The sequence below is a fragment of the Macrobrachium nipponense genome, chromosome 6 (genome assembly GCF_015104395.2).
Source record: "Macrobrachium nipponense isolate FS-2020 chromosome 6, ASM1510439v2, whole genome shotgun sequence".
Lineage (NCBI taxonomy): Eukaryota > Metazoa > Arthropoda > Malacostraca > Decapoda > Palaemonidae > Macrobrachium > Macrobrachium nipponense.
Genome location: NC_061108.1, coordinates 111,483,943 through 111,491,442, shown reverse-complemented (window position 1 = coordinate 111,491,442; position 7,500 = coordinate 111,483,943).

Below are 7,500 nucleotides of genomic sequence, written 5' to 3'. Positions count from 1 at the left end.
ATATATATATATATTATATATATAATATATATATATATATATATATATATATAGTATATATATATATAATATATATATATATAATATATATACATATATATTATGTATATATTATATATATATATATATATATATGTATATATATATGTTATATATATACATATATATATGCATATATACATATATATATATATATATACATATATATATAATATATAATATATATATATATATATATATATATATAATATATAGAGAGAGGAGAGAGGAGAGAGAGAGAGAGATGCTGATTTTGAAATAATTTACTGAGCATTTATCTAAAAGAATTTAATCTGAACATACTTAAAGGATGAAATAAAAATTCTTTTTTTTTTTTTGTTATGCTTATTTCTTTGAAACATGAAAGCATTGTGAAATATTATTGGGTTTTAATACCAAGATAATTTTCGTTAAGAACAGCGAAGCACTATGATACTTTGCAGTGCAGAATCCGCCTAAAATGGATAAATGTAAATGCCAAAAGAGAAATGCCGATACCTGTTGTTCTAATTGCTATCAAGAGTTCATGTTTTTCGCCAAAATTTTCATGCAACTGACTTCTTTTTGCTTCTACTGTATAGTATGCACGAAATCAGTGCTTTTATCTTCGTGTAGAATTGCAGTGTAGGTCACAACAAAGCCTAACGTAGCTGGTATGCTATGTGATGCATCCACCTGTTCAATCCGAATTTTTCTTGCTTCTACAAAGGCTGAAATTATCTTTTTTGATGCCTTTTAAAATTTCTATATCCTGTTCGTTTGTCCTTGATGAAATTCGTGTGATATCTATGCCAAGTAAAAATGGATGGCGTGCTCTTGTGACGAGACAAAAGAATCCTTATGAGAGAGACACGCATAAATCTCTTAGAAATGTATGAACGTTTATGAAAGTCAAATATGCTCAGTATTGATATAACAATAAGATATTAAGAGGAGATACAGAATGCAATCATTGGTAACATTTTATGAATTAACCTATATCTAAGTCCCTATATTTTTTAAAGAAGATAGAAGTACGTCAACATTTGTTTTCGTCAATATCGGTTACAGATCGTTTATTTTAATTGTACAGACGTATAAAAACTGAAATGTTCTGGTCGTTTACGTAAGTACAGGTTATCCTCTTAGGTCTTCCCAGGTTACTTGAGATCAATTTCGGTAAATAAACATGCATAAACAACTCGAGAATAATTATCTTATTTCACTTAACGAATAGAGGACCCAATACTAGTTAATATACAAAGAAAGGTGTATGACAGAATTTTGACTGAGAAAGTAAGACGTATGATACAAGAACTGTATGTTTGGACGGGAAGAAGGTAAACAGATCAAACATTAAGACACAGTAACAAATCATTGAGAGTAGTCAGAGAAAGGGCAGTGCACGTAGGTGTCAAGTTGTGGGTAAAAAGTTAGGTAAGAATGTGGTGAAGTGAAAATGCAGAAAATTGAAGAATCGAAAGTGTTTGGAAGATAAACACGTTAGTAATATATATGAGCAGGAATGAGGCTCTGAACCTAATTAGAACTAGGATAACAGTGCAATGAATATTAACATTAATTGTTATAGAATAGAAGCAGTAGATTTGCATGTTTATTCGAGAATAAACATAACGTTATAGCAGGATCAGAAAAATACGAGACTCACTGTACAGATGAAAAGGGGCCCTGTAGCAGAAAGTAAGCAAAGATTAGGGAGGCACTCGCAGTATACATGAGAGCCAAAGTAGATTTGTGTGAAAGGTTTGTGAACCAACTCTCATTTGTGAGGCAGATGACGGGATGTTGAATGTGACCTGAAGTTATTGTAGGTGAAAGCACTGATTTAAGTTCCGATATGCATTGGTCACATGGAGATAAAGGAAGGCAACAGCTTGGTAAAAAAAAAAAAAACAAAAAAAAAAAAAACAATGTATTGATGCTAGGCAGGAAGAGAACTGCACGACCCATAAAACCTGTATAGAAGATTCTGATTCAAATATTAGAAAGAAAAGGCCTTAACATCCAAGAGAGACGAAAGTGCACGTGATATAAATATAAAATGCAAGCGTGTGCATTGGTGCTTCAACATAAAACTACGAACCTTCCGTTGGACTTGGTACCTGACATACAGGGTGGTCCGAAAGTCTTGTTACCCCTTCCAAAAAGTACCAACAATAGAGGTACAAGTATTGCAATAATACAAAATTCATATCCTGACTTCAGTTTATTCACTGTAAGAACAGTAGAACGAAATAAGAACAATGAAAACAATAAAAGTACAAGTAAAATAGTAATAAGGAAGATGTACTGGATTCAGTTTATCTGCTTTCAGCCATCTGAAATAAAAATATAATACAATATTAGACCAACAAAATCGTGAAAATTAGAATAATGTAACAATAATAAACTGAATACAGGATATGTATTTTCTATTATTGCAATACTTGTACATCTATTGTTGGTACTTTTTGGTAGGGGTAACAAGACTTTTGGACCAGCCTGTAGAAATCTAAAATGCTCATTTAGCTGTTTATAACAAATTTGCAAAAACTGAACTACTCTTAAGTCTGTCTTGGTAACATGATGCGTATGCTCATTGTCGCTGGAATTTCTTTTCCATGGTTCGAATATTTCCACGTAAAGGTGAAAACTACTTCGTTCATTTCTCACCCGGACTTAGGCTTTTAGTGCTTTGCTCATAAAAGGAAATGTGAGAAAGCTATGAAATCAAGAGGTTCTTGCGGCTACGAAGTCATGTGTTTGGTAAAAAAAAGTAGAATATATATATATATATATATAATATATATATATATATATATATATATATATATATATATATATATACTGTGTGTGTGTAGTGTACAGTAGGAAGTGCATACGTGAGCGCATATTTTTCTTTTTATATGCCAGACAAAATATTCGGAAGTTTCTAATTTAATTTAGTTCCGTCTTCCGCATAGAAACACATAGATGCAAAATATTTCCTCATATACATAAGCGTAATGTACCCTAACATCTATGTCACTTTCTAGAGCGGAATACCAAAAGTATTTCAGGATCTGGCAGTAAATTTCTCTAAGCGTTTTCCTGGGGACCGGAAAGAGAAGAAGAGCAGTCGGAGAAGCAAAAGGTGTTCGAAGATTGTCGAAGAAGGCTTCGAATTGATTGTCATTCCTTTCTTTTATTTCGATAGAAAGTAAGAATAATAATATCATTCATTTTCTAAACTTATTTTCCTAAAACTTCCTCTTTCTCCTTTCAGAGCGAATAAAGAATAGATTCAGTAAATCTGATCTCAGGAAAAAGCATTGACATTTACTTCCAGCGGGATCCAACGATATATCTCGTGCCTACCATGGCTCCGGAGAATGAGAAAATAGGAATAAAATGGCAGGGAAAAAGAAAATAGAAAAAGGAAGAGAGAAGGGAAAAAGAGGGGAAAATATTTTAAAACGAAAAATACTTCGGGGAATGATATCTAAATAATTGCCACCACACAGGATTCCCAAGTGAATTCCACGACGAGGAGAGAGGAGCTGGCTCTGACGTTGAGATATTAGCCTTGGAAATCTCGATTTTCTTTTTTGAAGGAGAATTCCCTACATCGTCAGTTTCTGACCTTTTCACCGTAGGCCTTGAACCGCTGTGATTATATTTTTCTCCGGCATGTGTGTTTTTAGTTTGGTTGTTCTTCCGTCGTACGTCCAGCTATCAGCGGAGTAGGTAATGTTTGTCACTTTCAGCTCTTGTCATGTGATGTATGTGTAATGTTTTCCTGGAGGATCTGCATTGATTAAGTTTGCTTTGTTTAGAGCAGTGGTTCTTGACCCTTTTCAGTGTATGCACCCTTTTCAGATCAGCAGTCAGTTCCCGCACCCCCTGAAATGCTGAAATAAAAAAGAAGCTAAAATACAAAGCTGATATGATGTGCATTAATAAAATATACGGCGTGTATCCTGCACTCGAGCCTGTTGCAACGTTGCCAGTTCATTAGGAAATTTGGTGTAGGTTACTCTATAGCTCACAGCATTGCTGTAGAAAAGAAAAAAAATAATAATAATATTCTAAAGGGTCGACAATAATAAAAAGTGTAAAAAGTCCGTGTATAATTTTGAAGACTTTACAGAAAGCTTTCGAACCCTTCCCTGGGAAGATGAACCCAGGGAAGGGTTCGAAAGCTTTCTGTAAAATCTTTGTATTATTGTGGACCCTTTAGAACATTATATATACTCTCGTGATAGAAAGTTTTTCCCTAATGATAATAATAATAATAATAATAATAATAATAATAATAATAATAACTAATAATAATAATTATATTATTATTATTATTATTATTATTATTATTATTATTATTATTATTATTATTATTATTATTATTATTATTATTAATTTGCGTATATGAAGATAAATTTTGCTCTAATTATTCATAGGCATCTTGCACCCCTTAGGAACCTGCTTCGCAGCCCCTACGGGTGCGAGCACCCCTGGTTAAGAATCACTGGTTTAGGGTGTCACCTGATATCATACCATTAGTTGTCAGTGATATTGGTCCGATCTCATTACGTAGTTACGTAACTCAAATATTAAAGTTTCCAGACACAAAAAGAAGAAGACGAAAAACAGCATACGCTCTTTACAGAGGTCTCGTTATAAAATGAATCACTCACCATATCCCAGCTAAGGTTTTACTTACCCTCCTCTCGACAAGCCTAATGTGAGAGACCGAGATCTGAGATCTCAGAATAGTAATTTCACCAGTAAATAGAAGCAAATAATCACCATAAGATGGCTGATAGTCGCTAAACATTGAGTTCCTCTGTGCCTGGCAAGAATTCCCAGTTCACAGCAGCATACTTCTGTCTACCGTCTTATGGGTATATTCCCATACTTTCAAGGAGGTCCTATGGCATTTGAAATTTCTTTCACTTTAGTTTTCAGAGTCAGAAAGCAATGCGACATCTCTGATCTAATTCCTGCTATCTGGTTAAAACTCAGTCTACATGGAAAGTAAGAATTGTATAGAAACCTACAAAACATTCATGAAAATCTTATAGTAACTTCCAAGTAACTGGAAATATGATTGAAATATCGAAATGAAAACCATAATTACTGTACGAATTACTCACCAGATCAATTATCCTTGCTCGATATGTGATAATTAAGGCATATATGGCAAGACAAACAAATAACCGAAAAGCATCGTTTGAGTTTCTTCCTCATGCAAATTTTCGCAAGAAGCGGAAAGCTGTCAGACTGAAATGCTCTCTCTGTGTCTGATCTGATAAGAAGAAAAGACACCAAACTGGAATCACAATGGCTCGCTGCAGCAAAGAATATCAACTTAAACGGAGAGGTTTTCTGCAAATGAAACAAAGTCTCTGCTTCAGAGATAACGGGTTTTGGAGGTGGAATTTATGTCAATGGAAATGTCTGAACTTGTATGCAATATTGAACGTCACTGAGCTGATATATATCTGCTTTACCAGTTTACATAAATATTTTGAATGCAAACGTGAATAAATAATTTTTTTCCCCCAGCATCGTTTTCCATAATCTCTCTCTCTCTCTCTCTCTCTCTCTCTCTCTCTCTCTCTCTCTCTCTCTCTGTATATATATGTATATATATATATATATATATATATATATATATATATATATATATATATATATATATGGTCTCCCTAGAGAGAGAGAGAGAGGTTTTATATATACACACAAGCACACACAATCATATATATATATATATATATATATATATATATATATAATATATATGTATGTATATTTATAAATATATATATATATATAATATATATATATATATATATATATATATATATATAATATATATATATATATATATATATATATATATATATACTATATACAGAGAGAGAGAGAGAGAGAGAGAGAGAGAGAGAGAGAGAGAATGGAAAACGATGCCTGGGAAAATTTTAAAAAATCCATCCATTGATTTTTCTGTTGAAGATATTTACGTATAATGATAAAGCAAACATATATAAGCTCAATTACTTGTCCTCACACGCAGAGCTTTGGCTGTATAACCTATAGATACGACTTGAATGATATCACATATGATCTATCGCTTCCTTCAATGGTGCGTTATTTTCTAATACTCCTTGAAATGTTCCATGTAAATTGTTCCTCAAGACACTATCTGATCGAAAATAAGATAAAGCCCCATCTTTTTCCTCTGCTGCTGAATATGGAACTTCATTTAAATTATATTTATTTTCAAGAATGTAATAACTAACACAAAGCTTAATTCCAGCGTTTTACTCATTAGTGGTTAGTGTCGTGGAATGCCACTCAGATGTCGCGGGTTCTCGTCTCCCCCAGGGCAATGAAAAATCACTGGCTCTGTATCATGATCAGTTACTGCTGCAGTGTGGGGTCTGAGTTGGGAGGTTGAAACCAACATGTTTTGGAAGCTTGAATTTCAAGTCTTATGGCCCCTGTGTGGGGCTTATTCCATTGTGATAGGTTTCACTTATGAAATAGTAATAATAAATAATGACAATATAACGAGACCACCGAAAGCGTTCTGAAATCGCTTCAGTGCTGAAAGAGAAGGCGCCAGTTCTCATCACGCATGAGAAGTGGAGATAACATAAGTCTATATTTAGTAGCTGAGAGCGACATTTTTTTCTGGTACATCTCCGCCCTACAGAGTGTCCAGGGAATCACTGGAAAGAGAATATTCTGACCTTATATGTGTTCATGATGATGATAGTAATCGCTAGTTCAGGTACTGAAAGAAAAATGTTTGTCAAAAAGTATAACGTTATATTAAGATAATAGGTAATTCTATCAAAATGATAAAATTTTAAGCACAATTCTACATTCAGTATTTAAAACATGGCTTTCTATCCCACGCCCATTTACAAAGTGTCAGAGGAACTCCTGGAAAATAGCAACATTCAGGTGTGCATGTTTGTGTTATGCGATGACAGGGATTACATTTTACACAAAAGAGAGAAAGTTGATTCAAAATTTAAACACAGTTATAGGAAGTAGTAATTACACACAAAAGATTTAACATTCATCCAAACGTAGCTGAAAATTAAAATATTCTTAGAAGAATAAATAGATTATATCTTGAAAAACAAAAATACTAAATTTTCCATTTGCCAGAAGTGCCAATATGAATGAAATCTGTCAAAAGAACATAACAAGCGAAGTGTTAGTTGTTGCTTCTTGAACTTTACTGGACTTGTTACTGAAGGACTTTAAATTGTTCATATCTTATCATTTTGAATATATCTATTTTGACAATCGTTATTTCACTTTTGAAGAAAACCTATTATACAAATTTATGTTCCTTATATCAAAGATTAATTATAGCCAAGGTAAACCCTTCTTTTGTTATCAATTAATTGGACCGCTTCATTTTTCCAAGCTATTGTTAAGTATAAGCATTTATTCGGAGTGATTATTTTCAAGCTTTAGTAAGAG